The sequence below is a fragment of the Anabrus simplex genome, chromosome 2 (genome assembly GCF_040414725.1).
Source record: "Anabrus simplex isolate iqAnaSimp1 chromosome 2, ASM4041472v1, whole genome shotgun sequence".
In the NCBI taxonomy this organism is placed as follows: Eukaryota; Metazoa; Arthropoda; class Insecta; order Orthoptera; family Tettigoniidae; genus Anabrus; species Anabrus simplex.
The window spans coordinates 1,097,379,990-1,097,399,815 of record NC_090266.1 but is presented as its reverse complement, the minus strand read 5'-3'; the positions used below and the strand labels follow the sequence as shown (position 1 = coordinate 1,097,399,815).

General features: G+C 40.4%; 1 long non-coding RNA gene across 2 annotated transcripts in view; it reads right to left on the bottom strand.

Annotated features, from left to right (window-relative positions):
• Positions 1 to 1,929, bottom strand: part of LOC137498419 (uncharacterized) — a 46,891-nt gene extending 44,962 nt beyond the window's left edge. Inside the window, exon 1 of one of the 2 annotated variants that reach the window (XR_011017795.1) lies at positions 1,831 to 1,929. This is a non-coding gene — a long non-coding RNA (uncharacterized lncRNA). The remainder of the gene's footprint in view (positions 1 to 1,830) is intronic. The other variant, XR_011017794.1, reaches the window with a different exon arrangement.
• Between the last annotated feature and the right edge of the window lie 17,897 nt (positions 1,930 to 19,826).

Below are 19,826 nucleotides of genomic sequence, written 5' to 3'. Positions count from 1 at the left end.
TTTAATCACTACATTCCTCCTGACGATTTCAGGTAGGAAAACCACAAGGACAGTCTTCCTAAGAATCCCGTAGCGAAGCACGGGTACATCAGCTAGTACAGTATATATTTTTTGCTAAGGTCACGGACACAGGTATGATTCACCCGCTTGCAGCGCGCGTACGTCAGTCTGGCAGTCTCTTTAGTGTAATGAGTACCGGTAGTCAAATATTGAAAGATTTTTAATTGTATTATCACGCCCTACTATTTATTTTGTAATAGATCGTTCCTCTGGTGAAAGTTTAATTGTATAATATTGAATCAAAGTCTCAAAAATCTATTACCGCACTCAAGTTTGTAAACGGTCATCCTTCACCTCTGTGTCGAAATTCGCTCGGAGAGCATAAAAAAAACTTACCACTTTTTAGCTTCTTTTTCAGTTTTGACGTAGAGCATATACCCTGCGCCTCCCCCTCCCCCCCCCCGTATATTCCACAAATCCGGGTACGGTACTTTGTTTTCTGTACAAATGCCCCCCCCCCCCACTTCTAATTCTAAAGTGCCGCTGCTGCGGGATCGAAACCAGCAAGGTGTCCTACAATTCACTAATCGGCCCTAAGCGATTAAGTTACCTCACTGGAAGAAAGCGTTAAACGAGGCAGACACCATTTTTCGCAGGTATCTAAAGGAAAATATTAGTTCACAGACGTTTGAGGATTGTTAGTAGCAATTTTATTGACACTCATAACCGAATTACGAATTTGATTAGATAATGCATCCGAAAAGAATCAATTTGAGTACTAAGTAACCAGTATCGGCTGCTGGCCATCAGCCTGGATTCCTGCAAGTCTGGGTAACTATAGTGTTTCCTTGGTACTGGTAAGAAACACCAGTGCGAGACTTCAAATGTTGTAAACACCTGCTACGAGCCATCTGTGCCCCATTAAGACGGGCCGCCGTTCATTTCTGTCTGGTGTTACTAACCTCTTTTACCCAGAACATTAAATGTAAGAAGTTCTTTAAATTACAGTAACTTATCACCTCCGTCTGTTGCTGTTTTTTGATGGTTGTAAGGTTTTTGAATCTCTTGGCACAGACCAGAGAAAAATTTAGCTTCCACCGAAGCACGACTAATGCATTTGAGATTTGTGAATAGCTTAATCATGAAATTGAATTTTTTCCCATTGCCTAAGTTTAAGCACTTTCACTCGATGCTACAAAGAGACCAAATTTTTCTACAGAGGGCATTTTTAAGGCAAAATACGAATATAGTTTTGAGTTAGTCGTCCGTATCAGACCTGAGTAAAGCGATGAAAATCTTGAATAGCGTAAGAAGTGGCCTCTGGTGGGATAAAAATCGTATAAATTAGGTCTCCTAAAATAATCTACAGTACGAAGTTACGAGAACTACAAACTTCTAACTAAATTAGTGCTAACGCAAACTAAGTTCAGAGGTCACAGAGTAGTAAGAGAATGCGAAAGTGAGGACTACCGGTACTTTAAATTAACAGAACTCCATATACAAAACACTCGAATGTGGCTACTGGTTCAGGAAATATAAGATTTTCTGGAAATAAGTTTGTTGTATCACGCAGTGAATACGCTGGACTGAAAGTAAGTGCATATAAATCCACAAGCAATCACGAGGAAGACGAAAACGCAGAAGGCCGAGACTCTTAACAAGTTGTCAATTTTTACTATTTTACATTAAATTTCTATAGACATGCGATGCTATTTTAATTATGTAATTTACATTGCGAAAATATGTTCAATAAATGGTCTCCAATACTCATAGATGTATTAAGTGAAATAGTGATTTAACTCTACAGCATGCTCCATTCCACCATCTTACCTCGAGCAGATGCGTTAGTGGAAGAAGTTCTGGCTCCGACGAAGGGTATCTTCAGTACATCTGACCTCCTCTCCTGACCAAAACATACAGAACCAAATCATCCCCATTCCCCACCTCATCATGACGTAACGACGAATAGTAGTTGAGAACGAAGCCAGCCAACCAGCGAATGATTCTAGAACCGCTTACGACAAAAGTATGGGCAATAAAGGGCTTACGTGTTAAATAAGTCGAAAACCCACTTGTCACATACATTACCTCACAAAGTAATTGATAACCAACCTTTTCCAAATTAAAAGAAAGAAAGAAATAGTTAAAACAGTGTTTCGAAATAACCTCTGAATTGTAGGTATGTACAGGTAGCAAAACAAATAAAAATTATCTTTTACCCACTCAACAAAATAAATGCCCAAGATATACAGGGTTATTCAGCTAAGATGTCAACCTCAAATAACTCGTGGATCGTTCAAGATATCGCCATTCTGTTTTCACTTTCATTAATGGTAGAAAGGGACTCATAATTGAACTTGAAAAACTTTTCCAAGGTGTTCGAGTCTGCTAAGATGGTAAGATAACGGTACTAACTTCGTTTTTTCAAATAGTTGTTTTTTTACGTCGCACCGACACAGATAGGTCTTACGGCGACGATGGGACAGGAGGGCTAGGAGTGGGAAGGAAGCGGCCGTGGCCTTAATTAAGGTACAGCCCCAGCATTTGCTTGGTGTGAAAATGGAAAACCACGGAAAATCATTTTCAGGGCTGCCGACAGTGGGGTTCGAACCTACTATCTCCCGAATACTGGATACTGGCCGCACTTAAACGACTGCAGCTATCGAGCTCGGGTTTTTTTTTTTTTTTTTTTCAAATAAAAGTACGCTGTTTTCTATACCTGGGCTCTAACACATATTACTACTACTCAAATGTTTTAATTTTCCCCCCACCCTGAAAGGTAACGGTAACGCCGTCTCTCAGGCCGGGAGATTTGTTACGGTGAAGGAGACGCTTGGAGAAGGTGAGGGGGTTATCGGCCGTGGCCTATACTCGGAACTGTCCCGACATTCGCCATAGTGCAGAAGAATGGAAAACCACGGAAAATCTTTCTCAGGACAGCCGACGGTTGTGGTCAGCCGTGAGGTCCAGCCCTTTTCCGTCTCCCGAATGCAGAGGCGTAGAGAAACGGTAGAATCGTGGCCACCCTTTCTCTGCTCGGTTGGCCGGTCAGAGTGCAGAGCTGTTGGACCACGGACTAGCCGTGGCCTCTTGTGGGCCGAGACCCATTCTGCATCCACCGAACAACGCATATTATAAATTGAACGTCGTGGTTGTTTTGAAAACGTAATGTATTCAAACGTGCTTCATTTGCCAGCCGGGCACTGTGCTGTTTGATTCGTGCTACGTACGGAACTTGAGCTAGTGCGTGACATAGTGTACTTACACCATGGCTGTTGACAACTTGACATACAGAGTTGCTTTATCTTCTGACAGGTACCATATATACACTAATAAAATGTATGATTTAACATTAATAATTCCCAAGTGAAGACTGCTCTGAATGCAGTAGCTGCTTGGGGCCGTGAGAACAACCTCAATTTGAATCCATCTAAAACTATTGCTATGGTAGTCGTAAAGAAAAAAGGATTTGATGAGCCATTAATTTACACGGACAGAAAGTAAATTAAGTTAGTCAATGAAATGTCGTACTTAAGGCTAATTTTAGACAGACAATTGACTTTCGCGCTCATCTTAATCATCTTCCTGTAAAGGCTGGCCAGATACTTACAAGGGCAACCAGACCAACCTAGGGGAGGGGGAGAAGGGCTCTTCCGCGTTAAAAGTAACACCTGTATATCATGGAGCAGTTGAACCAGTGACATTATATTGCGTATCTGCCTTTCCAGATATGTTAACCAAACGCTGGGTTCAAAATAAGCTACGGTATATTAATTTTAATTATTTAATGTTATTGGCTTTACGTCCCACTAACTGAACTTTTACGGTTTTCGGAGATGCCGAGGTGCCGGAATTTAGTTCCCTACTAGGGATGTGCCACTCGATTGCCTGCTCGACTGCTAACGTCACGAACTGGTGTGTCGAGCAAGATCGAGCAGCACAGACTTCGTTCGTGACGTAGGCTTACATGCGCTCGAAGCAGGACGTGTGTGTTGTGACTCGAGTCACACTTCCGTCTTCAGTAATTCTCTTTGTTCTTCACATTCCGGCACTACATTGCACTAGAGTAATTAGCGATCATTCTACAGAAGTACAGACGTACCATAAGTCGTAGTGGACGCTCAGTTTATTAAACCCATCTATTCCCAGAATAACTTTTTGTTATCAAATGGAACTGAGTGCTCTACATGAAGATGAGCTCTGCATAGTGATAATATTTCTGTGGTTTACCTGTCGTTACATGGTTGCTACTTCCATTTCTGGTTCTTCTGATCATTGGATGTAACATTTTAATAACATAATCTTTTCAGTTTTATTATAGGCTAGTGTTTATACGAGTTTATATCCAATACACCATTGGTATGATGGGACCTTCGGGGTATTTAATTTGTATCCATTCAATTTATAATTATTTTGCTGCCATATATGCTAATTAGGGAAAGGGAAAGGAGGCAGATAGTAATAATAAGAAAATTTGAACATAACTGAAGACCTGTGTCCGATAGGATATAACTGAACTTTCAAGATTTTTTATATTACATCTCACAATCCGTAGATATTGCATGTTGCAAAAATGCATCACTGGACACAGAGAGCTGGTATTATGTTCTTGTAATTCTAGTGGATTAGTCATTAATAATTCAACATATTTTCATATAAACTTACTTTATTACCACGAACATGCGGTATTTGACATCAAAGAGCAAAGATGATTGCCACGCAACTGATGTAGTACAAGGGTATCACTCATAGATGGCGGGCCATACTTCTGCTCGAGTACTGCTCGACCTACCTCAAGCTGTGACGTCATCAGCTCGAGCTGCGCTCAAGCCCATCCCTATTCACTACGAATCTACCGACACGAGGCTGATGTATTTGAGCACCTTCAAATACCACCGGACTGAGCCAGGATCGAACCTGCCAAGATGGGGTTAGAAGGCCAACGCCTCAACCGTCTGAGCCACTCACCCCGGCTATATTACTTCAAAATCAAAATCTCTTTATTTGCAAATGAGGTGTCTACCTCGGTGGCAAATGGTACACTAAAATACATTATTGTCAAGCACTAAATATTAAATTAACAAGAGAAAAAAAATTTCCTGTAATACAATATTATATAATTTATGCTAACATTTTTTTCTATTAAACACACAGCTCATCCTTAATTTACATTGTTTACAAAATTATACTTATAATATCTCCTGTACTACTTACAAATATAGTCAACTGATATACAGTATGTGGAATTACTTCAAATGATACTGTACAAATGGTATAAGATTAAAATTTACATTGCTTATGGAAGAAAGAAGGTAGAACTGGCTGAGTCAGCAAAGAGGATGCATCTGGATGTGCTAGGAGTAAGTGATATTCGGGTAAGGGAAGATAAGGAGGAAGAGATAGGAGATTATAAAGTGTACTTGACGGGTGTTAGAAAGGGAAGGACAGAGTCTGGGGTAGGGCTCTTTATCAGGAATACCATTGCGCGCAACATAGTTTCGGTTAGGCACGTAAATGAGCGAATGATGTGGGTAGATTTGTCAGTGGGAGGAATTAGGACAAGAATTTTGTCCGTGTATTCACCATGTGAGGGTGCAGATGAGGATGAAGTTGACAAGTTTTATGAAGCATTGAGTGACATCGTGGTGAGGGTCAACAGCAAGGATAGAATAGTGCTAATGGGCGATTTCAATGCGAGAGTTGGGAATAGAACTGAAGGATACGAAAGGGTGATTGGTAAATGTGGGGAAGATATGGAAGCTAATGGGAATGGGAAGCGTTTGCTGGACTTCTGTGCTAGTATGGGTTTAGCTGTTACAAATACATTCTTCAAGCATAAGGCTATTCACCGCTACACATGGGAGGCTAGGGGTACCAGATCCATAATAGACTATATCTTAACAGACTTTGAATTCAGGAAATCTTTTAGGAATGTACGAATTTTTCGGGGATTTTTCGATGATACAGACCACTATCTGATCTGTAGTGAACTAAGTATCTCTAGGCCTAGGGTAGAGAAAGTGAAATCTGTCTGCAAACGAATAAGGGTAGAAAATCTCCAGGACGAGGAAATTAGACAGAAGTACATGGATATGATTAGTGAGAAGTTTCGAACAGTAGACAGTAAGCAGGTTCAGGATATAGAAAGTGAATGGGTGGTGTACAGGGATGCTGTAGTAGAAACAGCAAGGGAATGCCTAGGAACAACTGTGTGTAAAGATGGGAAAAGGCAAACATCTTGGTGGAATGATGAAGTGAGAGCAGCCTGTAAACGTAAAAAGAAGGCTTATCAGAAATGGCCCCAAACAAGGGCCGAGGCAGACAGGGATTTGTACGTAGATGAAAGAAACAGAGCGAAACAAATAGTTGTTGAATCCAAACAGAAGTCATGGGAAGATTTTGGTAATAACCTGGAAAGGCTAGGTCAAGCAGCAGGGAAACCTTTCTGGACAGTAATAAAGAATCTTAGGAAGGGAGGGAAAACGGAAATGAACAGTGTTTTGAGTAATTCAGGTGAACTCATAATAGATCCTAGGGAATCACTGGAGAGGTGGAGGGATTATTTTGAACATTTTCTCAATGTAAAAGGAAATCATCATGGTGGTGTTGCAAACAGTCAAGCTCATGGGGAGGAGGAAAATGATGTTGGTGAAATTATGCTTGAGGAAGTGGAAACGATAGTAAATAAACTCCATTGTCATAAGGCAGCAGGAATAGAGGAAATTAGACCTGAAATGGTGAAGTATAGTGGGAAGGCAGGGATGAAATGGCTTCATAGAGTAGTAAAATTAGCATGGAGTGTTGGTAAGGTACCTTCAGATTGGACAAAAGCAGTAATTGCACCTATCTATAAGCAAGGGAACAGGAAGGATTGCAATAACTATCGAGGTATCTCATTGATTAGTATACCAGGCAAAGTATTCACTGGCATCTTGGAAGGGAGGGTGCGATCAGTCGTTGAGAGGAAGTTGGATGAAAACCAGTGTGGTTTCAGACCACAGAGAGGCTGTCAGGATCAGATTTTCAGTATGCGCCAGGTAATTGAAAAATGCTACGAGAGGAATAGGCAGTTGTGTTTATGTTTTGTAGATCTAGAGAAAGCATATGACAGGGTACCGAGGGAAAAGATGTTCGCTATACTGGGGGACTATGGAATTAAAGGTAGATTATTAAAATCAATCAAAGGCATTTATGTTGACAATTGGGCTTCAGTGAGAATTGATGGCAGAATGAGTTCTTGGTTCAGGGTACTTACAGGAGTTAGACAAGGCTGTAATCTTTCACCTTTGCTGTTTGTAGTTTACATGGATCATATGCTGAAAGGTATAAAATGGCAGGGAGGGATTCAGTTAGGTGGAAATGTAGTAAGCAGTTTGGCCTATGCTGACGACTTGGTCTTAATAGCAGACTGTTCCGAAAGCCTGCAGTCTAACATCTTGGAACTTGAAAATAGGTGCAATGAGTATGGTATGAAAATTAGCCTCTTGAAGACTAAATTGATGTCAGTAGGTAAGAAATTCAACAGAACTGAATGTCAGATTGGTGATACAAAGCTAGAGCAGGTCGATAATTTCAAGTATTTAGGTTGTGTGTTTTCCCAGGATGGTAATATAGTAAGTGAGATTGAATCAAGGTGTAGTAAAGCTAATGCAGTGAGCTCGCAGTTGCGATCAGCAGTATTCTGTAAGAAGGAAGTCAGCTCCCAGACGAAACTATCTTTATATCGGTCTGTTTTCAGACCAACTTTGCTTTACGGGAGCGAAAGCTGGGTGGACTCAGGATATCTTATTCATAAGTTAGAAGTAACAGACATGAAAGTAGCAAGAATGATTGCTGGTACAAACAGGTGGGAACAATGGCAGGAGGGAACTCTTTTTAATTTTCTTATTTCCCTTGTATAATAAACAGGGTCTGAGGTCATTTTACCCTTCTTAACAGGTACAAATCTCTTCTCTCCTTCCCAAATGATTCCGTTGAATTTAGCCCAAAGTGTATCCACATTACTCCCTTCACTTATCGAACAACTGAATTGTGATTTAAGGTAAGTCTCAAATTCATCAACTTTAGTTTTTCTGTACAATTTCTTGTCTTGTGTGACCCTCTTATTAAGCCTTTTTGGTACCAGTCCTACATCCATTATTACAGCTTTATGGTCACCTATTCCTTCAATTACCTCAGTTTTATCAACAATTTCCCATGGTTTAACCAAGAATACATCTAGTAAGTTATTGTACTACTTGTGTAAATCCTCCCTCCCAAATTAACTTATTTGCCAGTTTCTGTTCATGGGCTTCACTTGCAGCTCCATTCCATTCAACTTCAGGCAAGTTTAGATCTCCCCCAATTATTACCACGTCATTATTATTGTTTTTATGAGTATAATCTATTATTTTCTCAAATATTTCCATGTCTCTTTCCTCACTTCCAGGCCTGTATGTTCCTATAATTCCCACCTCCTTCATATTATCACAGATTAATTTTATCCCTAATATTTCATCCCTTTCATCGGTAAACCATTCATGTGAACAATAAGTTTCCTTCACCAGAATAAACACCAACACCCCCTCCCTTTTTATCTCCTTGGTCTCTACGATAGACTGTGTACCCTTCTGGAAATACTTCTCTATTACCCACCCCTTCTCTCAACCACAATTCCACTCCTATCACCACATCAGTCTCATAAGATTCCATCAATGTACCGAATTTCAATTGTTTATTTACGGTACTACACTCTGACAGTTTACCAAGAGCAATCTCAGACCCCCTTCCTCCCTAAAACTTGACTGTTGCAATTGGGTAACTTGAAATTCCTTACTTTCCTGAGTTTCATTTTATAGTTGGCTGAGCCAGCTTGAAGTACAGCTGGCTCTTTCTACTACTTTTCCTGGTCAGTATTATAACTCAAGGGAATTGCCTTTTTTACAGTATATATCTTATGATTAATAAATTCTAGGACAATATTTGCTATCTTTCGTTTACCTGAATTGTTTAGTGAAGGCCATGCTTTGTGTAACAGTGTCTCTCGAAACTGCTGCTATCAATTACGTGTGTATTACGAAAATGTTTACAAATTTTAACCATATCTGTATTAACTTTGTCCACTTCAATGTTCACACACGAGTCTCTAATCAAATCATGCCTGTGGGGCACGTTCACTACAAAGATGTTAGTGTGAGTCAGCTTACCTAGTGTACATTTAAGTTCAGAAATAACATTCTTAGCATCGTTGTGAGCTACGTCGTTCGTCCCGCCGATGATCACTACTGCATCACGACTTCCGAGATTTCTTGCCGCCTGCTCCGTGTTTTCCAATACCTTCTTCATTGGGGCCCCAGGGTAGATGACTGCCGATGCTGCAATATCTTCATTGACCATTTTCTCCGCAATTCCCCTCGCCTGGCTATCACCAAATATAAGAATGTTCGACACTTTCGCCGGTGCACTGTGTGGGATTTTAGGCCTAACTTTGCCGCTTTTCGTAGCGGATTTTGCGCTGTACGTTTGACTGCTTCTTGTACGGATACCTTGCGTATCGCTTACTTACTTTTGGTGTCAATTACAAAGTTGTCCTTATTTAACTGTACACTTTTCCTCCTAGAATCTGAAGCAACTTGACACCACGCGCTAGAATTCACGGAGCCACCTGTGTTCTGAGTGTTTACTGGTACCGGTACTTTCGATTCCAGTAAACGTACCTTCTCCTTTAAAATCTCATGGCATTAGTAAAGCCCGTAGACCGGCGTAATTTGTAATGTTACAAGTGAGTGGAATTAGTGAAATCTTACTTGGAGAGCGCCTCAGAGGAGAGATGTGTTATTTGCGATGTCCAGGAACCCACCATCCCGCCCCAAGAAGCACATTTACTTTTATAACCTAATAAAGATTATTACACGCCATGTTCATTTCTTAAGTAGGTACTTGTATTCTTATTGGCCAATGTAAAGTGGCACGTGATCACCTTCCCGTCAAGTATGTTGAAGATAATCCGTTACCAACAGCAGCACAATAAAAGCGCAAGTCGTATACGAAACTAGGGGCCTAACGCCGCTTCTAACCGTCCAGACCAATGGTCTTGTCCACGGCAAGAATCCTAACCGTCCAGACCAATGGTCTTGTCCACGGCAAGAATCCTAGCCGTCCAGACCAATGGTCTTGCCTAGATCCTATCCTAATCGTATACGAAACTATGGGCCTAACGCTGCTTCGCGGCTTCTAACCGCCCAGAACAATGGTTTTGTCCACGGCAAGAATCCTTACCGTCCAGACCAATGGTCTTGCCAAGATCCTATCCTAACCGTATACGAAACTATGGGCCTAACGCTGCTTCGCGGCTTCTAACCGCCCAGAACAATGGTTTTGTCCACGGCAAGAATCCTAACCGTCCAGACCAATGGTCTTGCCAAGATCCTATCCTAACCGTATACGAAACTAGTGGCCTAACGCCGCTTCGCGGCTTCTAACCGCCCAGACCAATGGTTTTGTCCACGGCAAGAATCCTAACCGTCCAGGCCAATGGTCTTGTCCACAGCAAGAATCCTAACCGTCCAGACCAATGGTCTTGCCTAGATCCTATCCTAACCGTATACGAAACTAGGGGCCTAACGCCGCTTCGCGGCTTCTAACCGCCCAGACCAATGGTTTTGTCCACGGCAAGAATCCTAACCGTCCAGACCAATGGTCTTGTCCACGGCAAGAATCCTAACCGTCCAGACCAATGGTCTTGCCTAGATCCTGTCCTAACCGTATACGAAACTAGGGGCCTAAGTCCGCGAAGTCCGCTTCGCGAATGGCAAGAACGGGGAACAATTCGAAGCATAGTTCCTAAGTACAGATGTTGGCAGCACTGAGCACTGCTGCAGAACATCCTTTCCAAGAAGGCCGCGAGCGAGAACACAAACGACAGTCGTTACGCGTCTGTGTGAATAGCGGTCCACGGGCTGGACTAATGGTCTCCGAGGAATGAGACGCCAGCGATTCGTTGACCGTTGTAGGCCTAGGTTTGTTACCGCAATTCAAATTGCTTTCGCTACAGCTAACACAAGTCCAAGTATCTTCATTTTTAGCAAAACCAGCACTACATATACACTCAAGATGGTACCAAATTAAACACTTTTCACACTGGATACCATTCTTCACTCGCTTCTTGTTTACATCACACTTATTCCCGATTATTTCGCAGGAGAACCGGGAGCTATCTTCACTTACATCCTTCGCTGACGCCATCTTGTACCAGTCCTTTCAAAGAGGCTTTTGTGTTAAGGATAATAAGAGGATACCGAACCATTTCCATCGACGTTGTTCTTGCCATCGCCGGTATAGAACCATTATTTCTTAGAGCTTAATACAAGGGATCAATAACTAATACAAAAAAGATAATATAGGCGTCCTTGGCATACGCTTCGCCAACATGGTGAAGAAGTCATTTTCTTGACTTTGGTCACCCAGGTGTATACTGTACCACGAGTGCGTAACAAATGACGAATGGGACGCAAGACGCGATTCTGTTAAACTGTATACCAACGAGCTAGCTGTATACACACAGATGGCTCTCGCTCTGTCGACACGAACAGTCAAAGTGCACTAGTAGGCTTCTTCTTCGTAGTTTTCGCTAATAACAATGAAGAATTAATTAGAAGTTACAAACTGGCTCCTAATGTTTTTTAAACATATGGAATGGTAGAGATCCAATATAGATTATAATAGAGAAGTAAAGATAGTAAGAAGGAGGTGCAGGTTGGAAAGAAATAGTTGGAAATGGCTGTGGAAGTAAGGAGAAATTAAAGGAACTCACTAGGAAATTGAATCTAGCAAACAAGTCAGCTAAGGATAACATGATGGCAAGCATAATTGGTGATCATGCAAATTTTAGTGAACAATGGAAGAGTATGCATAGGTACTTTAAGGCAGAAACAGTTTCCGAGAAGGATATTCCAGGAATCATTAATGAACAAGGGGAGTGTGTATGCGAGGATCTTCATAAGGCAGAAGTATTCAGTCAGCAGTATGTAAAGATTGTTGGTTACAGGGATAATGTCCAGATAGAGGAGGTGACTAACACTAAAGAAGTATTAAAATTTACCTATGACAACAATGACGTTTACAGTAAGATACAAAAGTTGAAAACTAGAAAAGCACCTGAAATTGATAAGGTTTCGGGGAATATACTAAAGACAATGGGTTGGGAAATAGTACCATACCTGAAGTACTTATTTGATAATTGTTTGCATGAAGGAGCTATACCAAATGAATGGAGAGTTGCTATAGCCGCCCCTATGTATAAAGGAAAGGGTGATAGATATAAAGCTGAAAATTACAGGCCAGTCAGTTTGACATGCATTGCATGTAAACTTTGGAAAAACATTATTTCTGATTATATCAGACATGTTTGCGAAATTAATAACTGGTTTGATAGAAGGCAGTTTGGGTTTAGGAAAGGTTATTCCACTTAGGATTCCAGCAAGGTATAGCAGATATCCTGGATTCAGGAGGTCAGTTGGGTTGACAAAAGAGTGACTAAATGGGTGGCTATATTTCTAGAAAATAGAACTCAGAGAATTAGAGTAGGCGAAGCTTTATCTGTCTCTGTAATAATTAAGAGGGGAATTCCTCAAGGCAGTATTATTAGACCTTTATGTTTTCTTATATTCATCAATGATATGTGTAAAGAAGTGGAATCAGAGATAAGGCTTTTGAAGATGATGTTATACTGTACAGAGTAATAAATAAGTTACAAGATTGTGAGCAGCTGCAAAATGACCTCGATAATGTTGTGAGATGGACAGTAGGCAATGGTATGATGATAAGCGGGGTTAAAAGTCAGATTGTGAGTGTCACAAATAGGAAAAGTCCTCTCAGTTTTAGTTACTGCGTTGAAGGTGTGAAAGTTCCCTTAGGGGATCATTGTAAATACCTAGGTCTTAATATAAGGAAAGATTTTCATTGGGGTGATCACATAAATATGATTGTCAATAAAGGGTACAGATCTCTGCACATGGTTATGAGGGTATTTAGGGGTTGTAGTAATGATGTAAAGGAGAGGGCATATAAGTCTCTGGTAAGACCCCAACTTGAGTATGGTTTCAGTGTATGGGACCCTCGCCAGGATAACTTGATTCAAGAACTGGAAAAAATCCAAAGAAAAGCAGCTCGATTTGTTCTGAACGATTTCCGACAAAAGAGTAGTGTTACAAAAATGTTGCAAAGTTTGGGGTGGGAAGACTTGTGAGAAAGGAGAAGCGCTGCTCGACTAAGTGGTATGTTCCGAGTTGCCAGTGGAGGGATGGGGTCGGAGGACATCAGTTGACGGATAAGTTTGAGTGAGTGTCTTTAAAAGTAGGAAAGATCACAATATGAAGATAAAGTTGCGATTCAAGAGGACAAATTGTGGTAAGTATTCGTTTATAGGAAGGGGAGTTAGGGATTGGAAATACTTACCAAGGGAGATGTTCAATAAATTTCCAATTTCTTCGCAATCATTTAAGAAAAGGCTAGGAAAACAACAGATAGGGTATCTGCCACCTGGGCGACTGCCCTAAATGCAGATCAGTAGTGATGGGTTGGAACAGAGTTATCACTCTAAGAACAGACTGTCAGATGGTGCTCTGATCTTGGAAAATCAGCGAAGATATTTATAGGATTCTGAGGCCTCAGTCAAAGCAGTCAGCGACAAATACAATTCCAGCCCGACTGCTGCAAATATCAGAAGATTGATCCCGAATAGCTCCTCACATGATTGTATGCATCACTTGTGTCTAGGGCAGGGACTCTCAAACGCCCAAAATCTCACGCGAATAAATTGAGGCGCGGAGTTCCTGTGCACAGTGCATCGGTCCGATTCGGCTCGGCTCGGACCAACGCTTCGTCTCTGGGCTACTCGGCTAAGATCGGCTCAACTCGGCTCGTATTTGGAGCGCTACGGAGCAAGTGAGAAAGAAGGAGACAGGCGGAGCGAGCGAGACAGGCGTGGGGAAAGAGAGAGACAGTTCTATTGCTCCAAATCGAGGAGTGGGGGTCTGCACTCTGGTCAACCAAGCGAAGTCGTCTTTTGCACCGTGCACAGTGCATCCATCAGGTGCATACACTCTGAGAGGCCCTGGTCTAGGGCCATGCAAGAATAGAAGGTAATGAACGAGCAAACCAGCTTGTCATAGGCACAGCACAAAATGAGCTTCAACGCAATTCCGTTTTCTTTTTGTTAAATGATAACTTCGTAAGGAAAACATGACTTAATGAAATATGATTTGGACCAGCTGTAAAAACGGCAGCAACACGAGAAGCCTCTTCTATCCAACAATGTTCCAGCGACTCAAATCAAAATTCTTCAAGGAGTCTTACATCTCTAGTCAGTTCATCAGCGGACATGGCAGGTTCAAAAATTATTTTCAGAGATTCGGGATACAGATAACAGACAATATTACCAGTGTCAGTGCGGAAATATCGAGCGAACCTTTCGTTCGAATGACTATTACATGATGGCAAGAAACGCAACTTCGGTACGGTACCGGTAGCTCATTTGAACTACTATGAAATTCACTGCTCGCCACCACTAAGAAATGTGTTATTCTTCTACTTTAACATGGAGTAAATATTTAAACATCTAATACTGATATATCATAGTTTTTTATGTTATATACTCCTCACGGCTTTACTTCTAAATTGACGATTAGTTTATTGTAAGCCGGGCTGAGTGGCTCAGACGATTAAGGCGCTGGCCTTCTGACCCCAACTTGGCAGGTTAGATCCTGGTTCAGTCCGGTGGTATTTGAAGGTGCTCAAATACGTCAGCCTCGTGTCGGTAGATTTACTGGCACGTAAAAGAACTCCTGCGGGACTAAATTCCGGCACCTCGGCGTCCCCGAAAAGCGTAAAAGAGTAGTTAGTGGGACGTAAAAGAAATAAAATTATTCATAGTCTATTGTAATTTGTAGAAGTATAACCCTAACATACTTTTTGTGTAATAGGGTCGTGCATATCGGAGATTCATTAATCATCATAATAATACCCAAGGTAGTTAGAGGTAGGTATCACGCGCAGGTCTCCCCACCACGCTTGACCGCCAGTGACGTCATCGGAATTCTCAGCGCCTGCATCAGGTAATACATACAGATATGAGCTACTCTGTTTTAGCTACAAGTTAGAGATAAGAGAACATTATTGATATTTTAACATCACCTGAGAAAAGGCCCACTTCAGTACTACATTAGAGGAATAATAGGAAATCAAATACAGCGTGAATCAAGCAACGTTTCTGAGGTACCGTATTTCGATCTGCATACAAGGTTTTATTTTATTTTATTAGGGTTGTTTATAGTCGCTTTAACTCCAAGGTCTTATAGCGACTCCTACATAAAAAATTAATAAGTATAATGTAACTAGATTTTGGAGTGCAAGCCAGTGTCCTTGAGGAAGTTGATGACTTGATGACTCAGTGCTGGAGAAGCCAGTGTCAGTTCCATTTCCTTAGGTATGTTGTGGTGCTGGCGCCAATGGTCATACAGTTGACATTCTGAGATGATATGCTTGACAGTGAGAGAGCAGTCTCATTCACTGCAGGTGGGAGGTTGTTTCTTTTCTAGGAGATAATTGTGGTTGATCATCGTGTGTCCTATCCTTAGTCGGGAGATTAAGACTTGTTCATGTCTGGTGAGGTTTTGGAGAGGATATGTTCTCGTAGATATCATTTTAATTTTTTGGAGGTTGCTAGTGGAAGTTTTAAGCCAGTTCATTTTCCATTGTTCGTGTAGTTTGATTTTGATATAAGCGATGATATCAGAATTTGGCGTGGCAATTTGACGGTCGTTGATTGGAAGACTAGTAGCCTCTTTTGCTGCTTGATCAGCTGATTCATTGCATGGTATTCCTCTCTGAGATGGTATCCACATAAAAATAACATTTTTTCCTGCAGTCTTAATCTTGTGGTACAGCATTTGAATTTCCTTAACAAGGAGGTGTGCTGTTGATGGATTTTGCATTGAAGTTAACGCACTTTTGGAATCAGAGAATATTATGAATGAGTTATTGTAGCTTGCTTTTGAAATATGAATCATGGCCTGTTTAAGAGCATACAGTTCACTTGTAAAAACTGTGAAAAGATCTGGTAATCTGTATAGCTTACTATAGTCTTTATATTTCACTGCACAACCATTTCTCTCATTGAATTTTGATCCATCAGTACAAATTGCACTATATGATGAGTATCTATTGCAAATTTCATTAAATAACTGTTGGGATTTAGCTGTGTCAGTTTGAGCTTTAAGACTGTTGTTCAATTCCCAGTTGATTGGAGGCAAATGAGCTTTCCATGGAGGGGTATCTAGTGAGTTGTGTGGAAATAAAATGGGTGGAAGGCTGAGGTTTAGTTCTTTGAGAAGATTGTATATTCTGATGTTAAAGGGTTCGGGTTGATATCCAGTTAGTTTTCCTTTATGTCTCTTTGAAATTAGGTGTTTTTTCAAGTATTGGTTACTTGTGCCAGCTATCTTGAGTGCGTATGTCAAACTCAGCTGTTTACGTCCGATTTCAAGTGGTGGTTTGTTGGCTTCAGTCTCTATACTATCTATGGGGCTGGTGCGATGGGCTCCTAGGGCAATTCGAAGAGTTGAAGATTGGATGGTATCAAGGATCTTAAGAGTAGATGGTCTGGCAGAACAATATACTATACTGCCATAATCCAGTTTGGCTCTGATTGTGGCTCCCTATGTGTTCATTAGGACATGGTAGTCTGCTCCCCAGTTTTTTGCTGAGATAATTTTCATGATATTCATTCTTCTTTGACACTCGTCTTTAAGATTTTTAAGGTAAGGGGTCCAGGTGAGCTTGTTATCAAATAGAAGTCCTAGAACTTTAATATTTTTAACTAATTCAATTTTATGGTCTTCCATATATAATTCAGGGTTAGGGATGGTATGTTTACTTTTGGAGAAGGGAATACATTTGGTTTTAGTTTTCGAAAATTTGAACCCTGTGGTTTTAGTCCAGTTTTGAAATATTTACAATTGATTCTTGTAATAGGAGTTGAGTTGTCGTAATGTTTTTCCCTGGGCAGAAGATTATCAAATCGTCAGCAAAAGGCAACACTTAACTGGTGAGTGGATGTTAGAGACTATACCATTAATTGCCACAAGAAACAGAGTTACACTGATAACTGATCCTTGTGGGACTCCATTGTTGATTACTACTTCCTTTGACAGCATTCCATTTACTCTAACTTGAATTCGGCGCATTTGGAGAAAATAATAAATGAAATATAGGATATTTCCAGATATATTATGTGTCATTAGTACTTTGATTAAATAGTCTTTCCATACCGTGTCATATGCCTTATTAATATCTAAACTGACTGCTATTAGGTGTTGGTTATTGAGGAACGCTTCCTGTATTTCAGATTTCAGACTTATCCAAGTTTCTGTTGTGGAGTGTGCTTTACGGAACCCGTTTTGCACATTACTGAAGAAATTTATGTACTCAAGATACCAGCATAATCTTTTGTTGACTATTTTCTCCATGAGTTTACACATCGCATTAGTTAAAGCAATAGGGCGATACTTTTCTGCAATTGAGTTGTCTTTCCCTGGCTTGGGTATTGGAACTACAATGGCATTTCGCCATTGATCAGGAAAAGTCTTAGAGCTCCCTATGTGGTTGAAAATGGCCAGAAGATAATTTATTGCATTTAGTGGAAGCTGTTTTAGAAATTCATAAGGGACCGTATCTGGGCCAGGACTAGATTTGCCACATTTGTCAAGTTCAATAATTATTTCCTGTAGTTGAAAAGCATCGTTTAGATTATAGTTGGAGTCAGAGATGGCTTTCCTTAGATCAACGGATTCATTGGATTTCTTTGTGTGGAGAAATTCGGGATCATAATTTTTGTCACTAGAGATCTTGGCAAATGTGTCAGCTAATTTATCAGCGATGTTTTGAGGTTTGTTTATGAAGGTTCTATCAACCGAGTTTCTGAGGGAAGTAATGTAGAAGTGATTATATTTGCCATTTATTCTTTGAATTTTATTCCACATTTCCTTTTGTGGGGTTTGGGAACTTAGCGAGGAGAAAAATGATAGCTATGAATTCTTTTTGCTGAGTTTAATTTCTTTTCGAGCGATTGCTCTACATTTCTGAAATTGGGCTTTATTGTCAGGTGTGGGTTTTCTTTTGTAGAAGTAGAAAGCGTGATTCTTATTCTTAATAGCCTCCTTACAAGTGTAATTCCACCAAGGTACTGTTTTCTTAAAGGAATTTGTGATTGCTTTTGGAACACTCATGTCTGCAGATTTAACAAGAACTTCTGTGAAATCTTGAACAATGGCATTTATGTGCTTAGAAGGGAAATCATTTGGATGGGTTGTCTTTTAAGTGATTATTGACTGTCTGCCTAAATTTCGTCCAACCTGCCTTATTTAAGTTCCATTTAGAGTTGTTAATAAATGAGGAGTTGACAGAAGAATTTTCATTATTGATTAGTATCAGGAAGTGGTCACTATTTCTTTGGAGTGTTGAATAAACAGACCAGTTGAAAAGGGTTGTTATGTCCGGTGTGCAGATGGTTAGGTCTATACTACTACAGGTGCCGTGGGCTATGTCAAAGCGAGTTGGAGCAATAGAGTTCATTAGAATTAAATCAAATTCATCAAGTATCTTTTCTATCTCTTTTCCTCTTGCATCAGAACTATGGCTACCCCATAACGTGTTGTGGCTGTTGAAGTCATCTGCTAGGATGAATGGTTTAGGTATTTGGTGGATAAGGTTTCGTAGATCGTCACCTTGAAACAAATAACTGTTTGGAATATAAATATTGTAGGTACATAGGAAATTGCTACAGCTTCCAAATTAGTGTTAACAGTAATTTCTTAGAAATAGATATTGTTTTTTATATAAGTAGCAACTCCTCCACTCGCATGATTCACATTAGTTCTATTTTTGTGGTAGACACTGTAGAGTCTTAGACTGGTAGCAAAGTCGTTCTGAAAGTTTGTTTCTTGGAGACAGATAACATATGGTTGGTGTTTATTTATTACGAGTTGTAGATATTCTAACTGTGATCGAAAACTGTAATATTCCATTGGAGTAATGTTGTCATAATAATGATCAAAAGCAGAACGAGGTTTATCTCCATTATTATACTGGGAAGGAATTTTCGTCACTGGAATAGTCTGGCGTTACATTGATATGCGTTGGGTCTTCACTTTGACTGGCGGATTTCAGTAGTTTTTTACTATTCGAGTGCTTTTGTTTTTTATGCTTTTATCGGTATAGTAAGGATAGAGTTTTTGATAGCCATGAATTCCTTTTGCTGAGTTTTTGATAGCCATGAATTCCTTTCCTGAGTTTAATTTCCTTTCGAGTGATTGCTCCACATTTCTGAAATTGGGCTTTATTTTATTTATTGGATTTCCTTTTGTCTTGTGTGTAGTTTGAAGCAATTGCCGATATGTCCTTGGCACCAACTGTATTTTCAAAGAAGGATTGGAGCTGTAGGTAGCTGAGGGGGAATAGTGATAGGTCGGCTTCCAGAACTTGTTTTACTGGCATTGATTTTTGCGTGTCTGTCTTGGGTTTCTTGGAAGTGTGATTTGTCTTACGGTTTTCGATTTATTCAGGAGAGACCAGTATGGATTTGTTGCTATCAGGAGGACTTGGATTAGTTGTTTCACTACTAGCTAGTGAAATTGGCTTCTTACATCCACGAAAATTCACTGTTGTAGGGGTGGCGTGTGTTTCCATAGGTGCTGCAATTTCTCTCTCAATTTGAATTCTGGAGGAGGGAGGATCATTACAGACTTGGCTACGTGCTAAGTCAGGGTTGGTCAGTGAAGTGGCTTCTTGAA